Below are 16,945 nucleotides of genomic sequence, written 5' to 3'. Positions count from 1 at the left end.
TTATGTCCGTACTATCTTTTGAATGCTTGACGCTGACAATATACGATTAAGCGGTTCTTAGGCTATACCAGTTAAGTGTCCTGTTAAGTTATGATATAAGTATTTAAAAGTTTATAATAGACCCATAAGTGTTGGCAATTAAATTATTCTATGCGATACCTGGTAGTGGTAGTAGAGAAAGAGAAATACCCCCTTTATGTTGGAAAAATCAAGTGGGAAAAGGGCCATACTTCACCTTGCGTCTTATTGGTGTCAGTTAACACGAGAAGAGAACAACTGCGAGCTTTGCTGAAGTCTGCCAAAATCGCTTAGGTGGTTACTTTGATATTGACAAACTCTACCCTCAAAATAAAACCGATTTTTTTTTACGTGATACTAGCTTTGAATTAGCCTATTATTTCCCTACTTCCAAGCTTTCTCTTATTTAACCGTAAATAAAGTACCGAAAGCTACAGCTTTTGTCGAGTAATGCAAAAGGGCAAACGTAGCAAATTGGACCGGAGCAAATAGAAAATGGGAAGGGATTAAGATGTGTAAGAAATTTGTGTGGAGCGAAAGCGGTGGGCGGTGAAGTACATATGTATGTGTGGGTGGATTTAAGTAAATTCATCGACTTTAGGTTTTGATAACCTTAAGCTTTAATTACAACAAGTGCAACATCACTAAACGAACGGCAGCAACCTTTGAGTTTAAATGCAAAGCTCGACGTTTGTTTCGCTTTGAGCGAACGCTCATTTATTACACCAAACAACACAATAAAATTCACAGCGGCCGCCCTGGTCGAGTGTGCTTTTGCCACTTAACAACCTATCGGCTAGTACCGGGTACGATTCCCTCTGCGGAAATGCATTTGAAGTGCCGCTTTACAGGTCCAACTTTTTTGTAGGACAACATCAAAACGCACTACCCAAATTTAAGCAGAAGTTGGGCCAAAAACCGGAAATGGGATATAAGTGCCAATTATACGGATATACATAAATATTTGCGTAGTATTTGTGTACTTAATACGTACATGCAGAACATAATATAGTAATCCTATTTGTGAATGTATGTAAGTGTACGCATATTTGTGCGAGCTTCTTGCCCTAAGGTGCTATTTATTTGCTTTGCGTTGGTATGGGAGTGACTCATAATTATTCTACGAATGTCCTGAATTGATGGTAGTTTTAGTTTGTTGTGTCAGTAACAACAACAACGATTACAAACAAAACCCAAATAAAAACCAAGTAGGTTAAAATTTATGTAATGCACATAGACATGTTAGATGGAACTATTGGGTTGGCAACTAAGTAATTGCAGATTTCACTCAAATATGGCTTCAGTTGAATTTGTAGGTTTGCAGACGTAGTACAAATGTAAAACACATTTTGTTATTTGATAGTTGGCAATTCAGCTGACAATCAGTAAAAAAAGTTTTTTGATCGGTTGCGTAGTTTTCGTTTGGCGTTCGTTGAGAAATGGAAAATCAAAAGGAACATTTTCTACACATTTTGCTTCATTTCCGCAAAGGGAAAACCGCATCGCAAGCTCAAAAAAAGTTATGTGCTGTTTATGGTGCCGAAGCCTTAAAAAAACGGCAGTGTGAAAATTGGTTTGCAAAATTTCGTTCTGGTGATTTTTCACTCAAAGATGAAAAACGCTCTGGTCGTCCACTTGAAGTTGGTGACGCCCTAATCAAAGCAAAAATCGATTCGGATCGTCACAGTACAACACGTGAGATTGCAGAGAAGCTTCATGTATCACTTGGCTATGTTCAAAAAATCGATACATGGGTTCCTCAGGACGCAACGCATTAACAACTGCGATTTGCTAAAGAAACATAATGAAAATGATCCATTTTTAAAACGACTGATAACTGGCGCTGGAAAACGGGTTGTTTACAACAATATTAAGCAGAAAAGATCGTGGAGCAGGCCAGGTGAGCAAACTCAAACAACATCAAAAGCTGATATTCATCAAGAGAAGGTTTTGTTATCAGTTTAGTGGGATTACAAAGAAATTGTCTACTTTGAACTCTTACCACCTAACCGAACGAATAATTCTGAAATAATTTCGAAATTAAACAATGCAATTGAAGAAAAGTGGGCCGAATTGACAAATCAAAAAAGTATTGTATTCCATCACAAGGCCACAAACATCTTTGGCTACTCGCCAAAAATTATTGCAGCTTGGTTGGGTTGTTTTGCCACATTCATCGTGGTAGTCCTGACCTTGAACCATCTGATTACTTTTTGTTTCGATCTTTACAAAAGTTCTTGAATGGTAAATATTTCAATAATGATCATGATGCCAAATCGTACCTGACTCAGTTTTTTGCTAAGAAGTTTTATGAACGTGGGATTAAGATGCTGCCTGAAAGATGGCTAAAGGGCAATCCATTACAGAACAAAGTTATTTAGTTCCATGGAAAAGTTGTCTTTGTCCGCAATTACTTAATGGCGAGCCAAATAGTTATGTCGCACTCACCTCTTTTTCAGTTAGTAATAACCTAAAAAATAAAGCTGTTGGAGTTTCATGATGTTCTGTCCATTAGTTCGTGAGTTTTTGTGCTAAGAGTGACGCTTCTTTTGTTAAAAAAAAAAACAAAAATCAAAAATAGTTCCGCTTTTAATTTTACACTGTTTTTAATGGGAAAAAATACCGTTCAATCGAAGCAATAGCTTGAAAAGTGTTATGGGGACTCAGCTCCATCAGAAACAACCATAAAACGATGGTTTGCCGAGGGCGTAGAGATACCGATGATGCACAACTCAGTGGAGGTCCAAATGAGGCAGTAACACCAGAAAAAATCCACCAACGCATGAAAAAAAACCACCAAATCGTATTGAACGATCGAAAAGTGAAGGTGCGTGAGTTAGCTGACATCATAAAGATATCATAAAAGAATGTCTTGGCTTTTTATTGCATGATCATTTCACTATGAGAAAGCTCTGTTCAAAGTAGGTGCCGCGCTTGCTCACTCTTTTGTTTCATCAAAACAACCCACCGTGTCACAAGTCAATTAAAACAAGGTCGGCGTTAAGAAATTTCGCTCGAATGAAGAGGTTATCGTTGAAATTGGGGCCTATTTTGAGACAAAAGATAAATCGCTCTACAAAAGCGGAATTGAAATGTTAGAGGGGCGCTGGAATGATTACGTTGTACTTTATGGAAATCACATTGCTGAATAAAGCTAATTTTGAACAAAAAAACGTGTTTTCTCCGTTAGGTCCGGGACTTTTCATCCCATGTGTTACATATATACATTTAGGTTTGACTTCTCAGAAAGTATATCGAATAGTGGCTTTTCGGCGCAATGCATTCAAAGCCGCAGGGTTTTTCTTTTCATATTCTTTTTTGTAATCCAATCAAAAAGGCACTGACGCGTTATTGATGAAATGAAGTCTCAAATTGAATAATTCGGAGAGGAAAGCAGCGTCGCTAAGCGCATATGGAAGAAGAAATCCCGATGATTTGTTGGAATTTTTTAGCTGACAAACATTAGTGTAATGGAATTGCGGCTCAAAAGAATGAAGTAAGCAAAACCGAGCAGCCTGTGACTATTATCTATTATCAGAATTGCAGTAGGAATGACAATAGATTAGATTAGATTAGATTTGTGGGGGGTTGGACAAGCGCAAATCACTGGAGGCTGTACAATGAATAGCGGCGAACAGAATTCGTTCGCACTGTGTCAGGCGCAGCAGTTTTTGTGATTCCAGGGAAAAACACGCCACCAACGTCGTGGAATGGAGATGCCAAACCATGCAGCGGAATCGAGAAGAGGAGGATTGGTTGTATTAGTGGTCACACCTCTAGATGACGACCGCTGCAAGTGCGAAAGTATTTTGAGCCCTACCAAAACAAGCAGAGATAAAAAACACGCGAGGTTACAACGTAAGATGACGACTACTTTATTTAGTAAGAAAAATGGAAAAGTAAAAGCGAGAGTTGCCAGATTTATATTATTTTACAACAGTTTTATACAAGGTGACCCATCTTGCGTTTGGAGTTTAATTTAATTCGGCAATAAATAAAAGACGCTTGAATATTTTCCAATAATTTCATTCTACTGGAAAAGTAAAACTTGGTGTTAAATATGGATGGAACAGTGGCCCATTCTGCCGACACTATTTATTGATACATTTTCAGGAGTCTTGGCACTTTTCTCAGCTACTTCGATTTTATGTTTCAAATTTTGAATTGCCTCTCGATTTTAATATTCCCCACCTTTGCTCAAAGGTAAAAAGCGACCCATTTTGTAAATGTCTAACTAAAATCCAAATTTCTGATATGTCACGGACGTTATTTCAGCTGATTTTTATAAATCAAAAAACTGAGCGGGAATTGTGCTTAAGTATAGGTGCGTGTCGAAAAGACTTTAAATAGTTCGAAGTGAAACAAATTTTTACCAAAAAGAAAAAGAGAAAATATCCGTTACTCCGTTTGACCTTCCATTGCTAATCACATGAATAACCTTAACGAAACGAAGGGAAATGTGGGAAAACCTTCAAAGCTTATATAAATAAAAGACAAAAAATTTGGGCAATAATAACAAACAAAACAAAACAAAACAAACAAAATCAAAAAAGAAATAAAAGCAACCGCAAAACAAATAGAACAAAAAAGGTCTAATGAACCAGCACCGTCTGTGAACGTAAGCCAATAATTTATTCCTTACTGTGGTTGTGCCGCGTCATTTAACGGGTTTCCTTGACTCAATCGAGGCATACAAATAAAATCATGCGGGTGTGTGTGGGTATGTGCAATTGTGTTCGTTTATGCTGTGAGCGTTTGTTGGGCTGGGTCACGCGACTTTTGTGTTGTATTTTTGGAAAATGAGTCGCTCGTGTGGTCTAACGCACCTTTATCTTTGATGACGTTATACGCCTGACTGTAATAGCTAAATATTTTCCCCGTTAGAAGAAGCATTCGCTACTTTTTGCTTAGCACTTGAAACATAGTTCTTGTTTTTCTTTCCCACTTCGATTGGAGAATTGAATTGGCGAGGGTGGTGCATTACCGAAGGGAAAATAAATGATTTTTATCACATTGGCACGTTTTATACATTCGCTCGTTCGAGCTTAAATGTAATGTGGTCACGATTTTTTAATGGTAAAAATTAGTAACTGTATTGGTGGTCAACTTAAATGGTTTTGTGCGTTGTGCGGAAAGTTTTGCTTAAAGCGTTTATTAATAGAAAATTCGTAAATCAAATATATATCCATTAGCTTTACAGTATTTGTTTTGCCGCATACAAAAGCTGGTTTATTCGTAAAAATGTTTAGAAAATGGTGCTTAATATCTCTCAATGCTTTTTAATAGATCGGAAAGAGTTAAACCCCCTAATGATTATGAAATATAACTCCATTCAAATGGCTACCTTGGCTGGCTTTGCGGTAGTTCATCCTATCATACAAATCTTCTAAGACCTTTTTGAAACGGGCATTATTCATTTAAGGGTCTGTCTCTGAAAACCTACAGACAAAATTTCGCTTAGTTTAATTGCAGACACAAGGCGGCCAGTTGATATCACCAAGACGGCGATCAAAGAACAACCTGGTCGTTTTAATTTCAATACATATAAAGTTTTCAATCATAACTCTTTAAGGTAACTAAATAGCGTTTCCAGTAAATGATGATGCCACCATCCCAAAATGCTCATCAAACTTCCACACTCTGAAGATCTGTCCGACTTTTGATAATCACTTGCGAGACTATCGATACCCACATCTGGGATAAATTTTGTTTGACGCTCCTCGCCCGAAATGTCTCTTCAATTAACGCACAGTTTGGACAACACAGCACTCAATTCAGAAGTTAGGTTGGATTAAGTGGCTGCTCATGCAAGAACCCACTTGGACGAAGAATAAAATTCGCCTACTGTGATACCATACAAAGGAAAAATAGAAGGGGGAGCATAGAGCGGAGTGGAAAAAAGGAGAGGGGACTTTGGATTAGAGGAGGAGGTCGTCAAACGATTATTCAGAAGTAAGTTTGCAATATTTCGAATTGAATTCATTGTTGAAGCGTACGGCGATCCATTTCGGCACTAGTTTTCACTGATTTTTCCTCTATAATAAAGTAAGTAATCGCAAAGATTTGGTGGATATGTGGAGAATCGCAGTCATTTGATACCCACTCTTGAAAAATTTTCACCAGAGTTGGTAAGTTAGGCTCCAAGGCGTTTTGAATTTTAACCTATTCTAGACAAGAAGAACATTAAATATCCAAATATCTGGCCAGCGCTAAAGGAAACTGTTTGAATTATGCTCGAAATTTATTTCGATCATTCCTAGCAAATTAGATTTGTTGATGTATTCAAGAACGAGAAAAGGATTTAAGCTCGGTATACAAGAACGCTTTGAGTGCCGCTCAGAATAGCAATTCGCTCATCCAAGAGGTTTCTATCTAACTTGGTCTCCAGCTCTGCTTGGAAGATGCTGACATAGACCGCTTTGTTTTGTGGCCTTATATACCAATGCCTATGCCTTCAAGTGTCCTCGACCCATCTGTGTACCAGTGCAGGGTAGACTCTTGGAGTTGCCTTTCGAAAGCAAGTTACCTCTACTGTCTCAACCTCAGTCTGTTTCCTTTATTGTCCAGTTCAGTCTTGAATTTCTTATCAAATTTAATAACCTTAGTGATATTATCCTTGGGTAGTTGGGCAAGTGGGAGATGTAGACTCAACGATTCCAAATTCTTGAATGAAATCACTTTCTCTTTACAATACTTTTAATTAATTTTAACAAAATTTCTTGACTATTAAAGGGGCAGTTACTTGAATTTTTTTGTGGCAAATATTACAGGGTCCGGCAATCGAAGTGTAACCAACTTCAGACGCAACTGATGCACGGGCATCAGCTATCCGTTAGTTGGCTAACTGACAGTCAAGAGTATTGTTTACAAGCGCGCGGAAGTATTTTACCGAGAGTAAACGCGAAAAAAGAAAATCAGCAATGGATTTCAAACGACTAGAAAATCACAGCCAGCGATTGTTCGTGAGCTCGAGCACCTTAAAGTAAATAAAGTTTTTGTTATGCGTGGTAGCATCGCGAAACGTAATGGAGGTGGTCATCAGAAGACTCCAACGTCACGTGAAATGTTTCAAAACGTGAAAAAGCGACTTGAGCGAAATCCCCGACGAAGTGCCAATCAAATGGCGAAAGAACTGAAAATATCTGACCGTAGCATCCACCGCATGCTGAAAAATGATTCAAAGTCAAGACTTACAAGATCCAAAAGGCGCATGATCTCACACCAAAGCAGCAACAACTCAGACTTGAGCGAGCGAAGAAGTGGCTTCGCTTGGCTAAAATCGGTCTATTTCGGAACACTATGTTTTCTGACGAGAAAATTTTTTATGTTGAGCAATTCGTAAACTCCCAAAACGATAGGGTTTATTTGACCGACCGTTCTAACGAGAATTTTAGTCATCGATTGGCCACCAGGAGGCAGCACCCGCCACTGGTAATGGCTGTAACCGTAGATGAGCGCGCTCCAATCGTTTTCATCGAGCCTGGTGACTAGAGCAATATATTTTGGAGGTTGCTTTGAAGCCGTGGGCAAACAAAGATTTCGGTGGCAGACCATGGACGTTTGAACAGGACACGGCACCGTCTCACAAAGCTCGAGTGAACTAAGAAAGGCTAAAAGCAACATTCCGAATTTCATAACCTCCACACAATGGCTCTCAAATTTGCCAGGCGCGAATCCGATGGATTATTCTCTTTGGGCCATATTGGAGAGCAAGGTCCGAATTAATAGATTCACCAATCTCGAGGCGCTGATTAAAGTCCGCGTCCGCGATTGGGCCAATATACCTGCAAGTCACATTCGGGTAACTTGCGATTCTGGACCGTCTCAAGCCCATATTCAAGGCTAAAGGTGGTCATATCGAGCAAAAGTAAATTGATTTTTAATTTTGTACTAAATATTTTCACACATTTTTTTTTTTGAATAAAAGTAATTTTCCAAAAAAAATGTATGGGCTTTTTAATTGGTTACACTTCGAGTGCCGGACCCTGTATATTATAAAGTATATTATTAAAGATTACTTTACATATAGACTAATTCATGTATATATATGCATGCAGCTACATATAATATATACATATAATTCAGCAGCGGGATGCTAATGAGTTGGTTGACCCGCCCACACTCCTACTCACTGCCACGCTCGAAGCCCAATTTTTACTGCATTATTTACGAACTCTATGCCAATTGGCGTGAAATTGCATTCGACTTTGTTAACTGACATAAACATGACGGTGCTATACAGCGGTGCACAGGTGCAAATATTTCGCTTCGTTAAATGCACTAACCACTTCGGGCATTCGTATACTTTGTACTTGTACCATATTTACATGTAAGCAAGAACACAAAGCATAGATGCGCAGGCTATATTTGTACTCGCGTATGTGTTGAGTTCAAGTTGGGATTTTGGCCCAGCCCAGTTACTCGTTTTTGTATGCAAAACACACTGGGGTTAAGAACACGTGTACTATGGTGGAGAATATATATGCAAAGTACCATTTTCGCGCAAAAACAGTTAGAAAATAAATTTGCATAGGCGCACATCCGTACACACAGAATACCATAAATAAAGAGCTGAGGCCTAACATACCATCAAACAACTGGTTGTGGAGTGGCAGAAACGATGTTCGCTATGCAAATGGTCGGCTTGCGTTTTCGTTGGCGAATTTTAGCATGCAATGCGCTCCCACAACAAACACATAGGAGTTGTTGCTTGCGATACTTACCAACACATAAACACTGTAACTTTTGCGCTTGCATACTGCCGTAGGTTAGGTGGAGAAAAAAATACCCAAGCGACACATAAAAAGGCAAACATCAGCGGGGCAGGCATTCACTAGATTGATCTTTTATGTGGCTGATACGTTTAGAAATAAAAGTAAATTTAGAATGCAACACATGAAACTAAACGTAGGCTATCGTTGACCCACCATTGCACACGCCAGCACCTGGCAAAGTAGCCTAGGCTGCAGCTATTGGTCGGAAGTTCGTGGCAAACAGAACACAAAAATAAAAATCGATTGCGTAGAAAACAATGCAGTTGTTGTTGATGTAGATAATTGGAATTCAAATGGGCGTTGGCAGGCACAGACTTTTATGTATCGCTACGTGAGCTAAAGCGGCTCAATCATGCAATTGCACTGCTGTGTATTTTCTGCAGTTTGAGGCAGCAAATTTGTAGTTGTACCACGTTCAGCCGCATGCAAATAATACACGTAAATAAAGTAAAATAATATGAAACAAGGTAACAAAAATATATAAAAATAATAATATACAAAAAAAAAAAAAATACATAAATAAATAATGTGAAAAAAATTAATTAAGTAATACAAAACGCAGCCAAATAGTACACAAGACAAATACAAAAGAAATTAGAAAATAAACTAATAAAAAATATAATAAATATAATTAAAAACAAAAAAAAAAAAAAACAAAAAATAAAATAAAATTAAAAAAAATAATAGAGAAATAAAATTAAAATGATATAAAATAAAATAAATATTCAAAAAAATATGCAACCAAATAAAATAATAAAATGGTGTAACATAAAATAATAATGTTGTAGAAAAATATTTAAAGAAAAAAAAAATAAACAAAATTAAAATGCAGTCCAATAATACACGTAAAAAAAGTAAAATATTATGAAACAAGACAACTAAAAATATATAAACAATAAATGATGTAAATTAAAATAAATATAAAAATAATAATTTACAAAAAAAAAAAAAAATAATATTAAAAAAAATAAATGAAGCAAAACAAAACGCAGTCAAATAATACACGTAAAAACTTACGATATGAAACAAAATAAATAGAAAAAATTAAAAATATGATATAAAATAAAATAAATATCAAATTTAGGCCTTAGAGTACGGAGTGGGGAACTTTAGGTCCCCCAATATTAGTTTTTCTTTAATAACTCGTAAATAATTTCTTTCCCTCTTTATCCCTTTAGTTAGTCGAGTTTTATTTTAAATCCTGTATAAAAACTTATCGTTTTTTAATTTAGTAACAGTCTTTGTAATATTAATATGCCAACTTATAAATAAAACAAACACATTCTTGTGTGGGGGACTTTAGTGACCCTAATCCATCCTTTATGTACTTCGTACTCTAAGGGTTAAATAAAATAAAGCGTCTTTCAAAAGTGAGACCTAGATGTCAGTAGTAAATAATTCCTAGACGTTACCTTTTTTATGTCATCTTTGTTATTTGTCAAGAACAACACGTTAAAATTATTGGGACTTATTACGAAAATGGTCTATCTTTAAGAACATAATGCAAAATTCGTGATTTTTTGTTTTGTGGAAATAATCGTCCGAATGAGTTGACAACTCAAAGGTTGATGAAAAAATTTCTGTCGAGAATAGAAAAAGGACTGACCGACCAAAAGCTGGACGTTCTGTTGAGAATATTGCCGCTGGAGCGCAAAGTGTTGCTGAACAACCCTCAACATCGTCGATATCTCGACGGTCCCAACAATTAGGCATTCAAGAAACGACTGTTTGGCGAATTTTACCTCTAGACTTGCTTATGGTGGACATCTAAACTATTGCTTTCATATGCAAATGTTTCGTCAAGTGAGCAGAGCCAAGAGAAAGCGAGCAGAAAAGCGACGAATCGAAGGCGCCTTTAGTTACTCCAGCCAAATATAAAAGCGAACTGTACCTAAATAACATAACTATTCCCCAAGGCAACAAGGTTGTGTACCTTGGTATAGGTATACATGAATAGACGCCTTACGTGGAAAAGGCGCATTCTTGCGAAAGAGGCATAAATAAATGTTGAAAACTTCGATATTATACAAAGCGTATGATACTTAAGCGTATACAATCCAAGATACTAAAAAAAAACATCAGAATCGCCAAAAACACGAACATACACAGAGATCTTCAAATACCGATGGTAAAATTGCAGACCCACCTGAACTCATTTGTTAATACGCTCGCACAACGAAAATATCGCCCCGCGTTAGTTGGATACTTAAACAAAAACGAGCGCATCTAATCGGCCAACAAAATGCGACCAAAGCAACAAAAGCTCTCAGCAAACGTCTACCAGGAAAATCCTAGGGTTTTGGCCCAATAATCCTGAGATGAACGTACATCATGATAATAAGGTCAATGATAACATATGGAGCGATTGCTTGGGTATCGAAAGTAGCTCAATCGACAGCGTGGGCAGCACTAATTATGCTTCGGAGCATGCGTGTGCATTACACGCGCGATGGAGGTGATGCTCAGGCTGACACCGCTTCACATAGTTATTCAGCGAAGCGCAGCCTGTTGAATATTACTAGGGAAGGTTTCGGTATGGGAAGTGATGCCATCCAAGAAAGCGAAATCGCTGAGTCTTCACTCTCTCACTTGCCCAGCTACCCGGGCCGTTAAATTAATTTGAGAAGAAGTTTAGAATTGAACTTAAAAGAAAACTCCAAGAGTGAACCCAGCACTGGTATACAGATGGCTCGAAGACACCAAAAGCCATACGCGCGGAATATATGGTCCCACGACAAAGCAGAAATTGTGCGGAGATCAATTTAGACAGGAATATCCGGAACGAGCCAACAAGATAAGTTGTCGGAAATTTACTGTATTTACGCTTAAATTTAGTAATAAGTGAAATAGTGAATATAGAAAATTATTTACAAAAAAACAGGCTACTAAATACGGCAGAAGAAGCTTAGGTTGCTCCAAGAAGAACCAAAGTTACTTGAGGGTGATAATGAAGGAAAACATTAAAATTATAATGATCTTCAAATAATATCTTCTCCTTTGAAGTATTGTTGCCCTTTTTAATTTTTTTAAAACTTGTTGTGAACTCGGGCTATAATATAATTATATATAAAAAAAATATTGGATATATTATTGTATAACCAGGCAATAAGAGCAATAAGTTTTTGTCTGCACTACTCGTGATTGTAAGTTATTTTAAAAATCTGCTTAGAGCTCTTATATGTATTTTTCGACATAACTTCCTTTTAGGCGTATACTCTGCGTTCAACGCTGTTATATTGTAGTTTGTTGATCCCTTCGGAAAAACAGGATTTGTCACAGCCTGAAAAATAGCCATTCGTTTCTACAACCTTCTTTGATTAACATTTTTTTCCCGCCAACCATTTCTGCAAACTGGGAACAAATAGTAGTCCGAGAGATTCGAGGAAGCCAGGGCTAGATAATAGCAGGTATGTGAGGCGAGTTGGAACTCTATTTATATTAAATTTACGACCACAACGAGCTGGTGTATTGCTGTGATGGTAAAAGACTTTTTGAAAATCACTCAAAAGAATAGTTAACATCAAAAAATATACCGACCCTCCGAAACTTGGTGTGTATTCTTCCAAGAGATGCTACTAACTAAACATAACCCAGGTATGCGCCAGTAGTGCCATCTCTCTGACTTTGCAAGAACTTTTCAGACGACCTTCGTAGTCGGTACAACGATTTGTTCAGATTCAAAGAAGATTTAATATTATATTGAGTTTTTTAATAAGACTCACTTGCTTTTCCGATCACAGGTCGTTGATCGCGATTTAACTGCCTGCGGTGTGATGAGTTCTTATAAGTTTTTTAAGCAAGCGATTACAAGATTTCCAATTTTTTAAACTAACTTATTTTTAGTTACTTCATTTATTTTACTTTTTTTCAGCTAGTAATTACATATTGAAAAATCTAGAAATAATTATGAGCATAAGTTTTTAGATAATTTTGCGTGAACGAATTTATAAGGACACATAATACAGTGCAACTTTGACCGTAAGCTTCCTACATATAAAAAATTATCTTGGCCACCACCCAGGCCATTATCAATTCAATCGATTTGTACCAAATTTAATTTGAATGCACTGATTTATAATTAATTTTGGCTTAAGCACAAATACTCGTCCATACAAGTTCATTAACTGAGAATGCCCCACGGACATTGAGCACTGCGGCAGTTGTTGGCCGCAGGGGATTGCGTTCGAATTGTGCAGCAAAATAACTTGGACGCTTGCCAAACGCTCGGAAATGAAATAAGTAAAAGCACTACAAGAATTAGGCAGCATCCAAATCATTCAACAAGTATGCCATGGCGTATGCGTAATACAAGCTATCAATTTGCATACGTAGTCGATTGGTTGGCAGGTGGCAATGCCAAAGCGCTGCATACGAAATGTTTACGAATACGTGCAACTAATGTAAATTAAAAATTCCCAAATGCTGCCGTCACAATAATGCCACCGCCGCCGATGAATCTGCGCTGATGATGGTGCTGAGATGTTGGCGATGATGAAAATCTCGTATTTGTGCACGTTGTACAGAATGAAAAGGTGTGGCCAGCCAACATCAAATCGCTATGCGGCTCTTAGCAAATTTAAACGAATCAGCTGATTTGCTAACGTAATAACTGTGCTAACAGCGGTTCGTTTACAATGGAGGTCGACAGAAACTGAGGTTGTGTTGGTCATATACGAAAAAATCAACGCAGCCACTGTTAAATGTTACTTAGTTGCCGTCTGAGCAATGACTTATTGGAAGCGTGTAAGAATAGGTGTGATATGTACCAGTGTGACGTCGCGTCTTCCTGATGGGCGCAGTCTTATATTCTATCATTCTTGGCAAAGTCCTCTATGAAGTCGCAGCCAAATTTACTCTCACAATTCTCGCAAATCTCGTATTCCATCATTCTTGGTATTGGTGTGTGGTGCACGAGTTGAATAGCGGCAGCAGTTGGTTGCTTGTGAAGCGATCGTGCCTATCGCCAGCAGCGTACAATGAGCCACGTGCTTGATGTTTATTGCCATTTTTATGTGTATTTTTTTCTGGCGTTTGTTATATAACAAAAGTTGCTTCTATATTTATTTGAACTCGCACATGTTTAGTATTCTCATTTACGTGATTTTATATGATGCATTCAATTATACTTATTTGATTTAGGGAGCGTAATTCGAGTGAATAGTTTTATTGTTGGCTCATGTTTTCATCGTTAGCGAATTGTTGTCTGATTGGGTGCTTGCGTGTGGCGCCTAGGCTGTTAATGAGTATATTTACAATTTTCACATGCATTGAAATGGAATATCGAAAGTGTGGAAGTATTCTCGCTAGTATGGGTGCAAATTAGATGTTTAAAGGAAGAAAATATACACAGGCAGGAAAATAAATTATTCATAATCATTGACGGATATCATCTTTTTATCTCCTGTAGAGGTAATTTTTCGGCTATTCAAACGTGGCCCTATGATCCAAATTGAAATTCTAGCAATTGATGGTGGCACAATCACAAAGCACGAATAATCATAGAGATCTTCAAATACTGTTGGTAGATGACGAAATTGAGAAGAGCAGAGACAAATACTTTAGATATTCACTGCTGTAAACTTACTGTTAGTAGTGCTCCTACGAGGCGTACAATCTCTTCAGCAAGGATGCGCGGAAGCCTGTGACTTGGCAGAATAAACCACCGCAAGTCAAAGTACAAGCAAATCTGTTCCGAATGAGACTCATGTAATTCGGAGTATTTGGCGCCAAACAAAATTTATAAAGAAACGTCTCTCAGCTGAATCGTCGACACCCCAAACTTACTTAAACCATGATCGACCTTGAGAAGGCATCATAAAGTTTTACTGTATTTGAAATGCAGATTCGTATGCAATTGACACAGTATATAATTGTCGAAAATGTTTATAAAATGATAAAACCATATAAATCCTCAAGTTGGAGCGGAAAGTGCGTACCTGGTCATAAAACAAATGTTTTGGAACTAAAGGGTTTCCTTTAGTTCGCTATCAAGAGGTGATTAACGATTTTTTATGGCCGGTACTGGATGGTATTGATCTGGACAACGTTTATTTTCAACAAGACGGCGCTGCGTGCCACCCAAGCAACGAAACCATTGATCTTTTACGAGAAAAGTTTCCGGACCGTGTTATCTCTCGAAGACGTGATCACAATTGGCCACCGAGATCTTGTGATTCAACACCTTGCACCTCTTTTCTTTGAGGCCACGTGAGAGAGAAGGTCTCCGCCAAAAGCCCAGGATCGATTCAAGACCTCAAAGATGGAGTTCGTGGCATAGGGGCAGCCGAGGACATAGGGCAGCCACTTTGCGATTCGGTTATGGAAAATTTAATGAAGAGGATATTGTCCTGTAAGCGTGGTCGTGGTGGTCATTTGCCTGACGTTATTTTCCACTATTAACATCCGATCATTTATATTAAAAAATAGCATTCTTCGAATATCAAAATAACACCTCTTATTGGAAAACCCTTTATATGCATAATGATAATTATAGCTACGTTAATTCCATCCTCGAAATGAAACGAGAAAAATTGTGAGAACTTTTTACATCATCTAACATCCCTGTTAAATTGCGTGGCCTTGCACACTTGTGGCATACCGCCTGTAAATCTAAAGGTTATATGGATGATCCTGCCGCCTCTGCCATCAAACCGAAAAAATTAACGAAAAAAAGCAAATTTTCAAGCATTTTTCAGCTGTAAAAAAGTTACTAATTTCCTCCTATTATTTAGGTGAAAAAACCAAGCTCAGCTGAAAGTTGTCAAGAAACTACATTGCAATGACTGTGAAGTACTCAATATTTCTCTAACCTTAAACAATAAAATTTTCCTTTTTGTTGCTCTAAAAACGAAATAAAGTAAAAGGAACCGCATTACGTGCAGAGGTCGCAAAAATGTAATTTTCAAAGTGTTGAACTCATTTGGCTGTTGATGACTTTTCCCTTGGAATTAGAAATTCCTTCACGATTTCAATGACACTACTGATGGCGCCGAGTCTCAACAAGACGAGGAAGATAGACAACTTTTAAAATGTGTATGTGTGGATGCGCTGTGAAAGCTTGCAATTTTAAGTATGCGAAAATGTATTTGTATAGAAAGAATTCACAAAAACACTAGAGATTACTTGAACGCCAAAACAGTGAGGCAAATATTTGAATTTCTATAAATACATAGACAAATATACTAATGTTATTACGCATGAGTGTTGAGTGTTTTTATGCGTACTTGCAACTGCTGGCATTTGTATGTATGTATGTATGTATGTCTATTTAGAGCTAAGAGTAAGTTCTTGCATTTGACATCAACAGTTTAGCAAGTGCTTAGGTCACTACATCTGGATGCAGTATGGGAATGCGGTCTATGCCCTACGTAATGTAGTGTGATGAGACAAGCTGGGAGTTCAAATTTGGTGCTGTTTATCCAAATATGAAGAAGTAGGTAGTTATGCGATCACAGATATATAGTTTCCACCTGCTGGTTTATAGTCGAATACTATTTCTAATGATTTTTCTGTTAACGCAATAAAGTTTTTATTAGAAATATACCTTTAAAGGTCTAAACTGGTTCAAAATTGATTAACTGGTATTCGCACAGTGAGTAAAGTTATCACGAAAAAGTTTGCTATCTCAAGAGCGGTCTCGAAGCCCATGCTAGTAAAATAATATATTATAAATAACGGGTGATTTTTTAGCTACTATCTTTTTAAACAGTTGGTTTAAACAGCTGACGCACGTTTCGTGTTTTGTTTCACTGTCAAACATCTTCAGTTTGGTCTATAATTTAACCATGAATCGTCTTACAAACGAACAACGCTTGCAAATCATTGAATTTTATTATAAAAATGCGAGTTCTGTTAAGAAAGTTTATCGCGCGCTTCTTCCATTTTATGGTCAGCTTAATCGACCCACTGAAGCGGCTATTCGAGCTATTGTGACCAAATTTAGAACCAAATTTACATTATTGGACATCAAACCACCAACACGCTTACGTAGAGTGCGAACTGAAGAAAATATCGCAGCTCTATCGGTCAGTGTTAATGATGACCATCAATTATCGATTCGTCGCCGTTCGCAGCAATTGGGCCTCTGTTACTCAACAACGTGGAAAATTTTGCGAAAGGATTTAGGTATGAAGCCTTTCAAAATATAGCTGGTG

This window comes from Anastrepha ludens, chromosome 2 (genome assembly GCF_028408465.1).
Source record: "Anastrepha ludens isolate Willacy chromosome 2, idAnaLude1.1, whole genome shotgun sequence".
Lineage (NCBI taxonomy): Eukaryota > Metazoa > Arthropoda > Insecta > Diptera > Tephritidae > Anastrepha > Anastrepha ludens.
The sequence above is the reverse complement of the archived record's forward strand: the minus strand, read 5'-3'. Positions refer to the sequence as shown.